Source organism: Dromiciops gliroides, chromosome 3 (genome assembly GCF_019393635.1).
Source record: "Dromiciops gliroides isolate mDroGli1 chromosome 3, mDroGli1.pri, whole genome shotgun sequence".
Taxonomy (NCBI): Eukaryota; Metazoa; Chordata; class Mammalia; order Microbiotheria; family Microbiotheriidae; genus Dromiciops; species Dromiciops gliroides.
The window spans coordinates 1,180,807-1,199,629 of NC_057863.1; positions in this window are offsets into that span (position 1 = coordinate 1,180,807).

Consider the following 18,823-nt stretch of genomic DNA (forward strand, 5'->3'; position numbering starts at 1 on the left):
TGTACGTAGAGACAGCCATATTTTTCGATGAAGAACTGTGACTGACTTAGCTCTTCTCAGCAACACAAGGATCCAAGACAATCCCAAAGGACCAGTGATGAAGCATGCTATCCACCTCCAAAGAAAGAACTGATATTGATTGAGCACAGACAGAACTAGGCTATTTTTCACTCTTTCATTTTGTCTTTTCTTCAAGTTTTCTTATACAAAATGACTAATATGGTAATGTTTTACATAATCGCACATGTATAATCTATATCTGATTGCTTACTGCCTCAGGGACTGGGGAGGGCAGGGAGGGATAGAATTTAGAACTCATAACTTTAAATAAAAATGTTTGTTATCACACAAAAAAATTAACTTTCCATGAAATGCTTGGGATTCAGCCTGCAGGAACTATAGGAACACTATTACAAGATGCTTTTCACACAAATAAAGACAGATGTAAACAACTGGAGGCATATTAATTGCTTATGGGTAAATTGAGGTAATATCATAAAAATGAAATTCTACCCAAATCAATTTATTTATTCAGTGCTATACCAACCAAACTATCAAAAGAGTATTTTATAGAGCTGGAAAAAAACATAAAATTTATCTGGAAGAAGAAAATGTCAAGAATATCCAAAAAAGTGAAGAATGGTGGTCAGGTCACACCAGATCTCAAACTGTATTACAAAGTGATAATCATCAAAACAATCTGGTACTATCTAAGAAAGAGAGCAGTGCTTTACGTGGTGGCAAAGAATTGGAAGTTGAGGGGGTGCCCATCAATTGGGGAATGGCTGGACAAGTTGTGGTATATGAATACAATGGAATACTATTGTGCTATAAGAAACGATGAGCAGGAGGAGTTCAGAGAAACCTGGAGGGTCTTGCGTGGGCTGATGATGAGTGAGATGAGCAGAACTACAAGAACTTTCTACACAGTAACATCAACATTGAGTGTTGTGATCTACTGTGATGGACTATATTCTTCTCACCAATGCAATGGCACAGAAGTGTTCCAGGGAACTCGTGATGGAAGAGGATCTCCAAATCCAGGGGAAAAAAAAAAAAAAGAACTGTGGAGTATAGATGCTAAATGAACCATACTATTTCTTTTGTTTTTGATGCTGTTGTTTTTTTTCTATTTTGAGGTTTTCCATCATTGCTCTGATTTTTTTCTCTTATAACATGACTAATGCAGAAATAGGATTAATGTTATTATGTGTGTGTGTGTGTATATATATATATCCTATATCAGATTACCTGCTGTCTAGGGGAGGGGGGAGGGAGGGGAGGGAGGGAGAAAAATCTGAAATTGTAAAGCTTGTATAAACAAAAGTTGAGAACTATCTTTACATGTAACGGAAAAAAATAAAATACTTTATTAATTAAAAAAAAAGCAGTGGATCAGTGGAATAGATTAGGTACACAAGAGACAGTGGTAAATGACCATAGTAATCTAGTGTTTGATAAACCTAAAGATTCAAGCTTTGGAGGCAAGAACTCACCATTTGATCAAAGCTGCTGGGAGGGGGCAGCTAGGTGGCGCAGTGGATAGATAGAGCACCGGCCCTGGAGTCAGGAGTACCTGAGTTCAAATCTGGCCTCAGACACTTAACACTTACTAGCTGTGTGACTCTGGGCAAGTCACTTAACCCCCATTGCCTCACTAAAAAAAACAACAACAAAAAAGCTGCTGGGAAGGGGCAGCTAGGTGGCGCAGTGGATAGAGCACCAGCCCTGGAATCAGGAGTACCTGAGTTCAAATCCGGCCTCAGACATTTAACACTTACTAGCTGTGTGACCCTGGGCAAGTCACTTAACCCCAATTGCCTCACTAAAAAAAGAAAGAAAAAAAAAAGGCTGCTGGGAAAACTTGAAAGCAGTTTGGCAGAAACTAGGTATAGACCAACATTTTGCACCATATACCAAGATATGGTCAAAATGGGCACATGATTTAGACATAAAGGGTAATCTCATAAATGAATTAATAGAGCAGGGAATAGTTTACCTGTCAGATCAATGGGTAAGGGAAGAATTTACAACCAAACAAGAGACAGAGCATTACAAGTAGGGGTAAAATGGATAATTTTTATTATATTAAGTTAAAAGTTTTTGCACCAAAAAACAAAGAAACAAACAAAAAAACTCCCCAAAACCACAATGCAGCCAAGATTAGAAGGAAAGCAGGAAACTTTGGGGAAATTTTTACAGCAAGTTTCTCTGAAAAAGGCCTAATATCTCAAATATATAGAGAACTGAGTCAAATTTATAAGAATAAGAGTTATTCCCCAATTGATAAATGGTCAAAGGATATAAACAGGCAGTTTTCAGAAGAAATCAAGCCTATCTTTAGTCATGAAAAAATGCTCTAAATTAATATTAATTAGAGAAATGCAAATTAAAACAACTCTGAGGTGCCACTTCACACCTATCAGATTGGCTAATATGACAGAAAAGAAAAATATGAATTCGAGAAAGGAGGTAGAAAAATTGGAACACTCATACACTGTTGGTGGAGCTATGAACTGATCCAACCATTCTGGAGACCAATTTAGAGCTATGCTCAAAGGGCAATCAAACTGTGCATACCCTTTGATCCAGCAATACTACTGCTAGGTCTGTATCCCAAGGAAGAGGGAGGGAAGAGAGGAAGGGAAAGAATTTGGAACTCAAAATTTTAAAAATGAATGTTACATTATAATGTGTAATTAAGAAAAATATAAAATTAAGAGAAAAAGAAAACAAAAACAAACAAAAAATGGAACCTTCCCCAGGGATGTCCAGGCTGGCATTTGCAAGGGCTAAAGGGATCACCCATTACTGCAAAGGGAATCATGGAATGGGTACACTTTGGCAGTGAGGGGGACAGCTGGAGAGGGTCATGGTTGTTGAGCAGAGCACCTCTAAGCTGGACCTTCTGGCCAAGGTGACAAGGACCTTGTCCCTAGGATGCTTTGGGCTGCTGCTGTGGGTGTGGTCCTTGAAAACCAGCCCCTTGGAAGAGACCTCAAAGTCCCTCCCACCTGAGGGCGGGGTCTGAAGAGATTCCACGGCTCTTGCCAGAGCCAGGAGAGAGAAAATCAAGATGGCCTGGCGGGTGGGGATGGGGGGGGGCTGCACCCCAGAATGCTCAGCCTACCAGGGGACTCCGAGGCCTCAGGCCTCATGCATTTGGTATGTGCTCAGCTTTCTATAGGCACAGATGGACTTGGATACATTAAAAACAACTCTGGTTCTGCCAAAGGGGTTTGGCTTGTCTTTTTAAAAATCAAGCTTAGGAATTAGGAGGAAGAGGAGGAGGGAGAGGAGAATGAGGAGGGGGAGGAGGAGAAGAAGTCATTCCCCAATTGATAAGTGATCAAAGGATATGAACAAGCATTTCCTCATTGGTGCTGCATGAGTTCGTTCAGTATTGTACCTTGTCCCTTCTGGTCCCCTCCAATCACTTCAAAGGGATGGGAGAGTGGGAGAGGGGGTGCCACAGAGTGCTGGAAGACCTGAGTTCAAATGTGGCTTCAGACACTTACTACCTAGGTAACCCTGGACAAGCCACTTCACCTCTGTGTGCCTCATCTTGAAGACCTCCAGTGACAGGGAGCTTACTCCCTCCAAGATTGTAATGCTTTCTACTTGTGGATGACATCAATCGGTAGGAAGCTTTTCTTGGTATCAGACTGATATTTTGTTCTCTTGGACACCAAAATGCAAGTGAAGCCCCCGCCAGCCACTGCCAGCCAAACACCCTCAAACAGCTCCCATGCTGTTCCCTAGTCTCCTTTGTCCTAAGAAGGGGAGGGAGGAGAATAAGCATTTCTTTTTTTTCCATATAAATATTTTATAATTTTCCAGTTACATGTAGAGATAGTTTTCAACATTTGTTTTTATAAGATTTCTAGTTTCAATTTTTTCTCCCTCCCTCCCTCCCCAAGACAGCAAGTAATCTGATATAGGTTATATATGTACAATCACATTAAATATATTTCTGCATTAGTCATGTTATGAGAGAAGAATCAGAACAAAAAGGAAAAACCTCAAAAAAGAAAAACAACAGCACCAAAAACAATAGAAATAGTATGGTTCGATCTGCATTCAGATTCAACAGTTGTTGTTGTGTGTTTTTTTCTGGATTTGGAGAGCATTTTCCATCATGAGTCCTTTGGAACTATCTTGGATCATTGTATTGCTGAGAAGAATCAAGTCTATCACAGTTGATCAACACACAATGTTGTTGATACTGTGTACAATGTTCTCCTGGTTCTGTTCCTCTCACTCAGCATCAGTTCATGTGAGTCCTTCCAGGTTTCTCTGAAATCTGCCTGCTCATGATTTCTTACAGCACAATAGTATTCCATTACATTCATATACCACAACTTGTTTAGCCATTCCCAAATTGATGGGCAGTCCCTCAATTTCCAATTCCTCACCACCACAAAAACAGCAGCTATAAATATTTTTGTACATGTGGGTCCTTTTCCCTCTTCTATGATCTCTTTGGGAAAAAGACCCAATAGCGGTATTGCTGGGTCAAAGGGTACACACGGTTTTATAGCCCTTTGGGCATAATTCCAAATTGCTCTCCAGAATGGCTGGATCAGTTCACAGCTCCACCAACAATTCATTAGTGTTGTCCCAATTTTTCCATAGCTTCTCCAATATTTATTATTTTCCTTTTTTGTCATATTAGCCAATCTGATAGGTGTCAGGTGGTACCTCAGAGTTATTTTAATTTGCATCTCTCTAATCATTAGAGATTTAGAGCATTTTTTCATATGGGAATAGATAACTTTGATTTCTTCATCAGAAAACTGCCTGTTCATATCCTTTGACCATTTCTCAATTGGGGAATGACTTGGATTCTTATAAATTTGATTTAGTTCCCAATATATTTTAGAAATGAGGCCTTTATCAGAAGTACTGGCTATAAAAATTGTTTCCCAGCTTTCTGCCTCTCTTCTAATTTTGGATGCATTGCTTCTGTTTGTACAAAAACTCTTTAATTTAATGTAATTAAAACGTCCATTTTGCATTTCATAATATTCTCTATCTCTTGTTTGGTCATAAACTGTTCTCCTTTCCAAAGATCTGAAAGGTAGACTATTCCTTCCTCTCCTAATTTACCTATGGTATCACCTTTTATGTCTAAATCATGTACCCATTTTGACCTTATTTTAGTATAAGGTTTAAGATGTTGGTCTATGCCTAATTTCTGCCATACTATCTTCCAGTTTTCCCAGCAGTTTTTGTCAAATACTGAGTTCCTATCCCAGAAGCTGGAGTCTTTGGGTTTATCAAACAGTACATTACTAAAGTCATTTACTACTGTGTCTCCTGTGCCTAGCCTATTCCATTGATCCGCCATTCTATTTCTTAGCCAGTACCAGATAGTTTTGATGACTGCCGCTTTATAGTAAAGCTCCAGATTTGGTACAGCTAACCCACCTTCCTGTGCATTTTTTTTCATTATTTCCCTTGATATTCTTGACCTTTTCTTTTTCCAGATGAATTTTGTTGTTATTTTTTCTAGTTCTATAAAATAATTTTTAGGTAGTCTGATTGGTATGGGACTGAATAAGTAAATTAATTTAGGTAGAATTGTCATTTTTATTATATTAGCCTGGCCTATCCATGATCAGTTGATATTTTTCTAATTATTTAGATCTGATTTGATTTGTGTGAAAAGTGTTTTGTAATTGTGTTCATAAAGTTCCTGGGATTGTCTTGGCCAGTAGACTCCCAAGTATTTTATATTGTCTACTGTTGCTTTAAATGGAATTTCTCTTTCTATTTCTTGCTGCTAGACTTCATTGGTCATGTATAGAAATGCTGATGATTTATGTGGATTTATTTTATATCCTGCTACTTTGCTAAAGTCGTTAATTGTTTCAAGTAATTTTTGAGTTGATTTTCTAGGATTCTCTAAGTATACCATCATATCATCTGCAAAGAGTGATAGTTTTGTTTTCTCCTTGTTTATTCGAATTCCTTTAATTCCTTTTTCTTCTCTGATTGCTAAAGCTAACATTTCTAGTACAATATTAAATAATAGAGGTGATAATGGACATCCCTGTTTCACCCCTGATCTTATTGGGAATGCCCCTAACTTATCTCCATTACATATGATGCTTGCTGATGGTTTTAGATAGATACTGTTTACTATTTTAAGGCAAGTTCCACCTATTCCTAAGCTCTGTAGTGTTTTTATTAGGAATGGGTGCTGTATTTTGTCAAAAACTTTCTCTGCATCTATTGAGATAATCATATGATTTTGGTTAGTTTTCTTATTGATGTGGTTGATTATGTTAATAGTTTTCCTAATGTTGAACCAGCCCTGCATTCCTGGTATAAATCCCACCTGGTCATAGTGTATTATCCTGGTGATCACTTGCTGTAATCTCCTTGCTAATATCTTATTTAAGATTTTTGCATAGATATTCATTAGGGAAATTGGTCTATAATTTTCTTTCTCTGTTTTTGCTCGGCCTGGTTTTGGTATCCACACCATATTTATGTCATAAAAGGAATTTGGTAGAACTCCTTCACCTATTTTTTCCAAAGAATTTGAATAATATTGGAATTAATTGTTCTTTAAATGTTTGGTAAAATTCACTTGAAAACCCATCTGGCCCTGGAGATTTTTTCTTAAGGAGTTCATTAATGGCATGTTCAATTTTTTTTTCTGATATGGGCTTATTTAAGGATTTTATTTCCTCTTCGGTTAACCCGGGCAGTTTGTATTTTTGTAAATATTTATCCATTTAATTTAGATTGTCAAACTTATTGGCATACAGTTGGGCAAAATAGTTCCTAATTATTGCTTTAATTTCCACTTCATTGGTGGTGAAATCACCCCTTTCATTTTTGATACTGGTAATTTGGTTTTCTTCTTTCTTTTTAAAATCAAATTAACCAATGGTTTATCTATTTTATTGTTTTTTTCTTTTCTTTTCTTTTCTTTTTTTTTTGGTGGGGCAATGAGGGTTAAGTGACTTGCCCAGGGTCACACAGCTAGCAAATGTCAAGTGTCTGAGGCTGGATTTGAACTCAGATGCTCCTGAATCCAGGGCCGGTGCTTTATCCACTGTGCCACCTAGCTGCCTCTTTATTGTTTTTTTCATAAAACCAGCTCTTAGTTTTATTGATTAATTCTATAGTTTTCTTGATTTCAATTTTATTAATTTCTCCTTTAATTTTCAGAATTTCTAATTTAGTATTTAGTTGGGGATTTTTAATTTGTTCTTTTTCTAGCTTTTTAAGTTGCATGCCCAATTCATTGATCTCTTTCTCTTTTTTATTGATGTAAGCAGTCAGTGATATAAAATTTCCCCTAAGCACTGCTTTAGCTGCATTCTATAGATTTTGGTATGTTGTCTCATTATTGTCATTGTCTTGGATGAAGTTACTAATTGTTTTATGATTTGTTGTTTGACCCACTCATCCTTTAGAATGAAATTATTTAGGGGGCAGCTAGGTAGAACAGTGGATAAAGCACCGGCTCTGAATTCAGGAGTACCTGATTTCAAATCAGTCCTCAGACATTTGGTACTTAATAGCTGTGTGACATTGGGCAAGTCACTTAACCCTCATTGCCCCACCAAAAAAAAAAAAATGAAATTATTTAGTTTCCAATTATGTTTCAGTCTACCTTTCCATGGCTCTTTATTACATGTAATTTTTATTGCATCATGATCTGAGAAGGATGCATTTACTATTTCTGCCTTTCTACATTGAACTATGAGGTTTTTCTGCCCTAGTACATGGTCAATTTTTGAATATGTGCCATATACTGCTGAGAAAAAGGTATATTCCTTTCTATCCCTATTCAGTTTTCTCCAGACATCATATCTAACTTTTCTAACATTCTATTCACATCTTTAACTTCTTTCTTATTTATTTTGTGGCTATATTTATCTAATTCTGAGAGGGAAAAATTCAGATCCTCTACTAGTATAGTTTTGCTGTCTATTTCCTCTTGTAACTCATTTAACTTCTCTTCAAAGAATTTGGATGATATACCACTTTGCGCATACATGTTTAGTATTGATATTTCTTCATTTTCTATAGTACCTTTTAGCAAGATGTAGTTTCCTTCCTTATCTCTTTTAATTAGATCTATTTTTGCCTTTGCTTTGTCTGAGATAAGGATTGCTACCCCTGTTTTTTTTTACTTCAGCTGAAGCAGAATATATTCTGCTCCAACCTTTTACCTTTACTCTGTAAATATATCTCTGCTTCAAATATGTTTCTTGTAAACAACATAGTGTAGGATTCTAGTTTTTAATCCACTCTGCCATTTGCTTCAGTTTTATGGCAGAGTTCATCCCATTCACATTCACAGTTATTATTACTAGCTGTCTATTTCCCTCCATTCTATTTACCCCCTTTGTACTTTCCCCTCTTCTTTCACCCTATTCCTCCTCACCAACGTTTTGCTTCTTACCCCTGCCTCCCCCAATGTGCCCTCCCTTTTATCAGCCCCCTCCCTTTTCTTTACCCTTTTCTCCCCTGCTTCTGCTCTCCCTTCTATTACTCCCCCCTTTTCCCCTTTCCCTTTTACTTCCCTCAAGAATATGCTAAGTTTCTTTATCCAAATGAACTTATATGTTATTCCCTCTTTGAATCAAATCTAGTGAGAGTAAGGTTGAAACAATGTTCCCCCCCTTATTTCCCTCTATTGTAATAGTTTTTTTTGCACCTCTTCATATGATGTAATTAACCCCATTCCACCTCCTCTTTCCTCTTCTCCCCATAAACTACTTTTTAACCCCTTAATTTTCTTTATATCATCATATCAAAGACAATATTTATACCCTCAGTATATAATCCTTCTGTCTGCCCAAATATATATATATATACATATATATACATATATATATATATATGCAGTTCTCAAGAATTATAGGTATTATTTTCCCATGTAGGAATGTAAACAGTTTAACCTTAATTGAATAACTTTTTTCCCCTTGTTTACCTTTTTTAAACTTCTCTTGAGTCTTGTATATTAAGATTTAATTTTCTATTCAGTTCTGATCTTTTCATCAGGAAACCTTGAAAGTCCCCTATTTCGTTGAATGTCCATCTTTTCCCCTGAAAGAAAATGCACAGTTTTGCTGGGTAATAGATTCTTGGCTGAAATCCAAGCTCCTTTGCCTTCTGGAATATCATATTCCATGCCTTGAGATCCTTTAATTTTGAAGTTGCCAGGTCCTGAGCAATCCTGACTGTGGCTCCATGATATTTAAATTGCTTCTTTCTGGCTGCTTGGAGTAGTTTCTCCTTCACCTGGTAATTCTGGAATTTGGCTACAATATTCCTTTGAGTTTTCCTTTTGGGGTCTCTTTCAGGAGGTGATCAGTGGATTCTTTCAATGATGATTTTATCCTCTGATTCTATAATATCAGGGCAGTTCTCCTTAATAATTTCCTGGAATATGGTGTCTAGACTCTTTTTCTCATCACGGCTTTCAGGCAGTCCAATGATTCTCAAATTGTCTCACCTGGATCTGTTTTCCAGGTCAATTGTCTTTTGTAACGATTGGAATGACGCCACCTGCTGGAGACTTACTGTAGAAGAGTTCTGCCCGTGAAGCGAAGGTCTTTGAGGGCAAGACCAGGAGTCTTTTCTTTGGCATCAGGAAGTGACGCGGGCTAGTGGGAGGAGGAAGGAAGAGACTGGTGGCTCGGTCTCACTCTCTTTCCTTAGGACGCTGGTGGAGAGGGGAGCTAGAAATGCACTCTCCCTTTAATAGATAGGAATCTAGGCCTTTCTCTCTCTCTTTACCAAATTCTTATTCTCCTTAATAAATGCTTAAAAGTCTAACTCTTGCTAAAGCTTATAATTTATTGGCAACCACTCATTAGATATTTTAGACAGACTAGCTAGAATTTTAGCCCTTAACACTTTCCAATGAGGTATTTTACATTGTCTTCTATTTTTTCATTCTTTTGATTTTGTTTGACTCATTCCTGGTGTCTCATGAAGTCATTAGCTTCCAACTGTCCAATTCGAATTTTTAAGGCATTGTTTTCTTCAGTCAGATTAGGTACCACCTTTTCCAATTGGCCAAATGAATTTTTTTTTGTTTTTTGCAGGGCAGTGGGGGTTAAGTGACTTGCCCAGGGTCACACAGCTAGTAAGTGTATAAAGTGTCTGAGGCCAGATTTGAACTCAGGTCCTCCTGAATCCAGGGCCAGTGCTCTATCCACTCTACCACCTACCTGCCCCCCCAAATGAATTTTTTAAGGAATTTTTTTCTTCAGTCAATCTTTGTGCTTCCTTTTCCAAGCTGCTGGTTCTTTTTTCATAATTTTCTTGTGTTGCTTTCATTTCTCTCCCCACTTTTTCTTCTACTTCTCTCAACTGATTTTTTAAAAATTGATTTTCATTTATTTATTTATTTTTTTTTGCAGGGCAATGGGGGTTAAGTAACTTGCCCAGGGCCACACAGCCAGTAAGTGTCAAGTGTCTGAGGCCAGATTTGAACTCAGGTCCTCCTGAATCCAGGACTGGTGCTTTATCCACTGCTCCACCTAGCTGCCCTCAATTGATTTTTTTTTCTTTTTGGTAAGGCAATTGGGGTTAAGTGACTTGCCCAGGGTCACACAGCTAGTAAGTGTTAAGTGTCTGAGGCCAGATTTGAACTCAGGTACTCCTGACTCCAGGGCTGGTGTTCTATCCACTACGCCATCTAGCTGCCCCTCAATTGATTTTTTGTTTTGTTTTGTTTTGTTTTTAGTGAGGCAATTGGGGTTAAATGACTTGCCCAGGGTCACACAGCTAGTAAGTGTTAAGTGTCTGAGGCCGGATTTGAACTCAGGTACTCCTGACTCCAGGGCTGGTGTTCTATCCACTACGCCATCTAGCTGCCCCTCAATTGATTTTTTGTTTTGTTTTGTTTTGTTTTGTTTTGTTTTGTTTTTAGTGAGGCAATTGGGGTTAAATGACTTGCCCAGGGTCACACAGCTAGTAAGTGTTAAGTGTCTGAGGCCGGATTTGAACTCAGGTACTCCTGACTCCAGGGCCAGTGCTCTATCCACTGCACCACCTAGCCGCCCCTCTCAATTGATTTTTAAAATCCTTTTTGAGCTCTTCCAAGAGGGTTTTTTGTTCTTGAGGCCAATTCATCTTCCCTCCTGAGGCTTCATATGTAGGCAATTTGAGAGTATTTGTCCTCATCTGAGTTTGTGTTTTTCTCTTCCCTGTTCGACACAGAAGCTCTCAATGGTGAGAGCTCTTTTTTGTTTCTTGCTCATATTGCAACTTATTTTTTTTTTTTTAAGTTGAGGTCCACTCCTTGGGCACCAGGGTCACTGTTTCAAGCTTCTTGTGCTGGGAGATAGGGGCTGTGTTGCTGGCTTTCTGGTCTGAGTCCTCTATGGCTTGCGAATTTCTCACCACCCTGGGCTTGCTTCTGGCATGCTGGGATGGTCAGGCCTGGTCGCGCCCATCCTGTGGGTGGCCCCCTAACTGGCAGCCTGCCCTCTCAGCTGGTGCTGGTGGATCTCACCACTGGCCCACTGCACCACTAGCCCGCTGAGCCAAGATCCTGCTGACTTGCCCCAACTCCCTCCACGCTGTGCTGAGGTGCGCTGGGCTCCTCCCCTGCCGGAATAATACTGACCTTTCCTGAAGTCTTTTAAATTATCTCCATTTGGAAGACTGTGATCCTCTTTCTTTTTGTAGGTTCTGTAGTTTCAGAATATGTTTAGAGGTTTGATTTAATATTGTTTTTAAGAAGAAATTTCGGAGAGCTCTCGCAGCTTACTGGCTTCTCTCTGCCATCTTGGCTCTGCCTCTTGCAGTTGGTAGGTACTATTATTATATCCATTTTAGAGATGAGAACACTGAGGCAAACAGAAGTGAAGTGATTTGCCTAGGGTCACACAGCTGGTGTGTGGTATCTGAGGTGAGATTTGAACTCAGTCCTCTACCCACTGCACTGTCTGGCTTCCCAGGATGGATTCTTATCAAGGGACCATCTAAGGCCTTAAATTAAAAATCAAAGCAGGTTTTCCAACCTCCACAGCCCTGAAAGTGCAGACCTGAAATGCAGCACGAAGCTGGGGGGTGGGATTCCTCCTTGAAGCAGATTTAAAAATAAATAGGAAGTGCCCCTGGCCACCCTCCATTGGTTAGTGGGCCCTTTCACATGCAGCCAATCATGCCAGGCATGTGGGCACTGCCTCCCTGCAGGGAGGACCCAAGCCTTCTGGTGTGAGGCCAGTGTTTTATCCAAAGGATAATGCAGCCTGCCTGGCACTGGGGCCCAGGCAGAGGAGTCAGGCCCACTCTTGGTTTTCAGACACCCCAAGCTTATTCCAAGTTAAGAGTTCCACTCAGTTCCCCTAAAGCTGTGTTCAGGGTCCCTGCTCTTAGGTCCTCTTTGGGGGGACACCATAAAAGCTCCTGAGAGGCTGAGTGACCGCTGCCCAAAGAGACCTTCTTCTTTCCCCTGTCTGTCATCACATTCCTCCCTGTGTCATAGATTCACAGAGACCGGAGTCTCTCTGGTACTGGTCCAGTTAGCACTCCCCTTGCTCGGTTTGGTCCCATTGACCAAGTCTAAGAGCCCAGGTCCTTCCCGGTCCAACTCTGTCCTCGACTCAGTTATGACATGTGCTGGCAATTTAGAAAGGGGCAACTAGTCTGTTGGGTGACGGTGGGATGATGCTTCCTGCTTGGGTCACATCCATAATATCTCCTCCCCTTCTGCTTATGGTATCGAGTTGTCTGAGCCTCTTGGCAGGGTTCAGAGAAGCTGAGAGAGAAAGAAACAGCTCTACCCCCAGTGCTTTGGGGGAGCATTTCCTGTCCTCTCTTCCAGCCCGCCTGCTCGCTCCTCTGTCCTTGTGAATCTGCAGCTGAAGGACAGTCTGGAGCATCCCTCCCTCCCTCCCTCCAGAGCTCAGGAAGACCTGAGTTCAAATCCAGCCTTACATACCTACTAGCCGAGGGACCCTGGGAAAGTTCCTTTACATCTAGCTCAGTTTCCTCAACTGTAAAATCGGAATTCCTGTAGCCCCTGCCTCTGAGGAGAGCTGTGGATAAAGCGCCCAGCACAGTGCCTGGCATATAGCGGGCACTTCATGAAAGCTTGGGTCTTCCCCTCCTCCTCCCTCCTCCATAGTCTGGCACAGTTTGGGACCTCAGCTCTTGGTGGTCCCACCTGTGTTCAGCCCCTCAACAGCTCACAAGCTGGGACTGCTGCCAGAGCTTCCGCTTCCTCCTCCCAGGGGTCTGACAGTGGCTTCTGTCCCAGCAGCTCCCTACTGCCCCCTGGTGGCAGCCACACTTCTCCGCCTAACCCCACCTGGCCTGCTCCCTTAGCAGGCCTCGTCCTGCCTGCGTGGTCACCTTTCTCGCCCATAGTTTCGGTGATCACTGTCATCTAGATGACTGCCAGAGCTAGACCCAGCCCTAACCTTTCTGGACTCAGTCTCCCACTGACAGCTGCCTAGTCAACATAGCCAGCAGTAACAATAGTGGGCGTCTGTCCAGCATTGTAAGGTTTGCAAAGCACTGTAGTGCTATGATCTCTTTTGGTCCTCACCTAACCCTGGGTGGTAGGTACTATTATACCCCCATTTTACAGATGAGGAAATTCAGGCAAACAGATTTAAGTGACTTGCTCAGGATCACACAGCTACTAAGTTTCTGAAGTGAGATTTGAACTCAGGTCCTCTATCCACTGTGCTACCTAGGTGCTCCTACCCAGGATTTAAAGGAAGGCAGAAAGGTCAGTATTTGGAGCAGAGGAGGGAGGCCTGGGGGATGGCGGGAGAGAATGGCCAGAGCTGAGAGAGGGAGGCTCTTCTTCATGGAACAGCCAGGAGGACGGCTAACGGCATGGAGAAGTGTGTGGTGGAGAGAGGACTTGGTAAGAGGCCTGGGGAGGTATTGGGGGGGAGGGTGGGGGGAGGGGGAGGAAGGGCTTTGAAGGCCAAGCAGAGCAGCTGGGGTTTCATCTTTTTGGAGGCTACAGGGAGCCACTGGAGTTTGGGGTGTGTGTGTGTGTGTATGTGTATGGGGTGTGGGGCTGCCTCTCACTTCCGGGATCAGATTCGAATGCTGCATTTGGCCTTGAAGTCTCCTTTTTCAGTCTTCTGTTTCATTTCCCTCCATGTTGACTGTACTCCAGAAAAACTGGCCTCCTTGTTATAGGAACATCTCTTGACAAAGCATGCCTAGGGGGTGGTCAAAGTCCTTTGGGTAAACCTTCCCCCAAAATGGTCGGACTTATGGAAAATCTGAGAATGAATTCCTTGTCTGTGTCATTGCACTCTCTCCTTACCCCACAGCCTACTTTCATTTTTGTTTGTTTGTTTTTGTTTTGTTTTGTTTTGTTTTGCAGGGCAATGAGGGTCAAGTGACTTGTCCAGGGTCACACAGCTATCAAGTGTCAAGTGTCCCAGGCTGGATTTGAACTCAGGTCTTCCTGAATCCAAGGCTAGTGTTTTATCCACTGTGCCACCTAGCTGCCCCACCCCCCCCAGCCTACTTTCAATGGAAATCTTCATCCTTTTTTACTATCACCTACAAATCCATTTTGTTCTCCAAGAGCAAGCAGGGCAGAGACCATGCCAGATTTCCTCTACATCTTCCCCTCCCAACAAACTACGATCCATGTTTTGCCCTTACTAGTTATTTGTTATTGAATTTATGTTGAAGACTCATTTGTCAAGAAATGCTTTTGAGGGGGCAGCTAGATGGCGCAGGGGATAGAGCACCAGCCCTTGATTCAGGAGAACCTGAGTTTGAATCAGGCCTCAGACACTTAACACTTACTAGCTGTGTGACCCTGGCCAAGTCACTTAACCCCCATTGCCTCACAAAAAAAAAAAAAAAGAAAAAAGGAAGGAAGGAAGGAAGAAAGAAATGCTTTGGGGACATTGTGGTAAAAGTCTCTGAATGCCTGAATGCACTCAATCTGCAGATCAACAGAGGGAACTATCCTGTCAGGCAGAACCAGAGGGGAGCAGGGCCACACGTTGCTGAATCAGTTGAGAAGATGGATGTTACATAGGCACCCAGGGCAGGAAACTGAACTGGTCTCTTCCAGGGAATCAACAACCATATGGGAAAATACTCCAAACCACTTGTAATTAGAGAAATGCAAATGAAAACAACTGACTGACCAGGGGGAGAAAAGAGGAAACAGCAGATGTTACAGGGAGAGAAGCTGTGAGACAAGACTAATAATGCACTGTTGGTGGGAGAGAGAACTGGTCCAGCCCTTCTGGGGAGCCATGCCCAGAAAGGGACCAAACTGTGCCTGCCCTTCGATCCAGAAATACCATGAGTCTTTAGCCCAAAGATATCAAAGAAAGGGGGAAAGGACCCATACATACAAAAATGTTCATAGCAGCTCTTTGTCGTTTTAAAAAGGATACCAAAGAGGTACCTGTAAATTGGAGAGTGATCTTGCCTATTATATTGTATGACTATACTGGAATTCATTGTGCCATAAGAAATGATGAGAAACCCAGGGAGACCGGTATCAACTGATGCAGAGGGAAGTAAGCAGGCCCTGGAGAGGGATTTGGACAACAAAGCAGATAAGATTTAAGGACTCAGAGCAGGGCAGTGGCCAGCCACAAGGCTGGCTCCCCACAGAGAGACTGGTTGTGGACACAGCCAATGCGGGAGCTCATTCTGCTGACCTGTCACGAGAGTTTTGTTTGTCTTTGCTTCATTGGTGGGAGGCGTGAGGGAGGTGAAGAGGGTCACTGAAGAGAGCAGTAGTTACAGACAAGCAAGCCAGCTTGTCTCATGTACAATGTCATCTATACACTGTCCCGGACAGCAGCAGCAACCTAAAGTGTGGGGAAATCTGAGCTCCTTGGACACCCCCAGTCCGCTCCCCTCCATTTATTCCCTCCACTTCCTCCCCAGTCAGCCCATTCCCACCCCTTGTAACCTGGCCTCTTCCCCATCACAACTTCCCAGTGATCTTGACGTCTCTTTCTCTGGAAGCCTGGTCTCGGTCCTCAGCCTCTCTGCAGCCTCTGACATTGTCACTCTCTCCTCTCTAGGGTTTGGAGACAATCCTCTATCCTGGCTCTCTGTCTGACTGCTGCTTCTCCGCGTCTTCTTCCAAGTCTCCCTTGCCCCCTGAAGGCGCCTCACAGGCTCTGGCCTGGGCCTTCTCTTCTCTCTCACTGGTGATCTTACCATTCCCTCTAGGCAAGGTGAATGGCAGATTCTAGCCCCCATCTCTCTCTTGAACTCCAGTCCATATCACCAAGGGAATGGTCTAGTGGACTTTTCTTTTTTTTTCTTTTTTCTTTTTGCAGGGCAATGAGGATTAAGTGACTTGCCCAGGGTCACACAGCCAGTAAGTGTCGAGTATCTGAGGCTGGATTTGAACTCAAGTGCACCTGAATCCAGGGCCGGTGCTCTATCCACTGGGCCACCTAGCTGCCCCCTGGACATTTCAAAAGGGATATTCCATAGGCATCTCAAACTCAACATGTCCAAGATGGAGCTCATTGCGACCCCATCCCACCTCTCTCTGATGTCCCTGTTTTTCTTTCAATGCTGACTGACAGAGAGCTGAGACAGAGGGATTCTTCTTCATTTCTCCATGAATAGACCCGGAAACATCCACTTTTTTGTCCTGCATAGTGTGGTCCTATGTGGAAGGAGGGAAAATGAGGCCAGGGGTTCTGGGCACTAGAATTTGTGGTCTGCTGGCTCCCTATGCCGAGAGGAGGGCCCTTGTCACCGTCTGGCTAGCCTCAGTGAGGTTCTCTCCTTCAAAAGGTGGAGGAACAGGGGCAGCTAGATGGTGCAGTGGATAAAGTATCGGCCCTGAATTCAGGAGGACCTGAGTTCAAATCCAGCCTCAGACATTTGACACTTAACAGCTGTGTGACCCTGGGCAAGTCACTTAAAAAAAAAAAACCAACAAAAACCAACAAAAGGTGGAAGAACCCGTGGGGGGACATTCTGTTCTGGATGTGATTCCCAACAGGGTAGAAGAGGCTTCTAGGATAGATATCAGGGGAACCCTGTGGGGAGGTGATCCTTCCATTGTGAGGCAGGAGAGTAGTCTGCTGCGCTCCCTACATTTGGGGAGGTCCAATTTCAGACAGTTTACATGTAGGAGAAGTAGCAACCCTTGGGCCAAAGTTCTTGTGGGTGTGAGTGTAGATGCATGAGTGTGTTTTATATGTGAGCATGGTGTGAGTGTGCTATGTGTGTATCTGTGAGAGAGTATGTGTTGTATGTGAGCATAGTGTGAGTGTGCTGTGTGTGTCTATGAGAGAGAATATGTGAGTGTGAGTGTAGATGTATGAGTGTGTGTATCTGTGAGAGAGTGTGTGTTGTATGTGAGCATGGTGTGAGTGTGCTCTGTGTGTATCTGTGAGAGAGTGTGAGTGTGTTGTCTGTGTATGAGTGTGTGTTATCTGTGAGGGGAAGGCGCTAGCCCTGGAGAGCACTGGGAAAGCTGATGTGAAGGCAATGCCGCCCAGGAGCCTGGGGGCTGGTACAGAGGCAATGGGATTCAGTGGTATTCACCCTGGACAATTTCACAGGGTCTCAGCCCTCTCGTTTTACAGAGGAGAAAACTGAGGCTCAGGGAGAAGCCCAAGGTCGAAGGCAAGGCTGGGACACAGCTCTCTCCCCTGACTCTTCACGATTCCTTCTTTGGGAGCCTCTGTCCAACCATTCCTCGTTCAATGGAGGCCTCCTTTGTTCCCAGCTTTGGATCACCACTAGAAATGCTGCTGTGAATACTTTGTAGACAAGGGCCCTTTCTGTCTGCTGCTGACCTCCTCTGCAACATGGCCAGTTATCAGAGGGTTGGGTCAAAGAATATGGGCAGCTCAGGGCAGCTAGGGGGCACAGTGGAGAAAGCACCGGCCCTGGAGTCAGCAGGACCTGAGTTCAAATTCGACCTCAGACACTTGACACTTACTAGCTGTGATGTTTAAAATCTAAATTGTGTGATCACCTTAAATTAAAAAGCTTCAGTACCAGTTTGGGGGCATTAAACATTTATTAAAAGCATACAGGTATGCACATGGAGTTCAGAAAGTTAAGAAAAAGAAAGCCTACCTAGTCTAGAGTTCCAGCCTGGTCTGGTTCCTCCTCAAGTCCTCTGCCACCGGGAGCCTGCTTCAACCACGAACACACTAGCAAACTGATTGTGGAAGCTTTTTATAGGTCTGGAACAGAGGCGGTCCTTACACACTGCTTCAAGCTGATTGGTTGAAGGTGTTCTCAAGTTAAGTTCAAAGTCTAGCTTCTGAGAACAATACCTTCTTAAGGGCTAGCCAGGTGTGATTACAATCTAGTTAACTTTGAAGTAGGCTAATCAGCAGTCAATCACTCTCACTTGATTCAATCAGTTTAGATTAATTTCCAGGTGGGCCTTTGAGTATCTGCTAAACCCCATTATTTTATCACATAGCTGTGTGACCCTGGGCAAGTCACTTAACCCTCATTGCCCTGCAAAAAGAAAGGAAGGAAGGAAGGAAGGAAGGAAGGAAGGAAGGAAGGAAGGAAGGAAGGAAGGAAGGAAGGAAGGAAGGAAGGAAAGAAAAAGATTATGGGCAGCTCATAAAAGAATTCCACATGGAATGGGACTTATTCACTTTTGTTAATTCTCTATAGATTTTGGATGCCAGAGGCAAAGATGGAGTTCTGAAGGCACAAAGAAATAATCCCAGTGAGAAGGAAGAAGGGGAATGATCTGTAGAAAACAATGTGAATGTGCAGGGACCTATAATCAACTTTGATTTTAGAAGATAGAATCGAGGGTGAGGAACAGGCTGGATCCCAGTGCTTGTCATCATTCTGTAATAAGAGTATCCCCATTGTGCAAAAAACG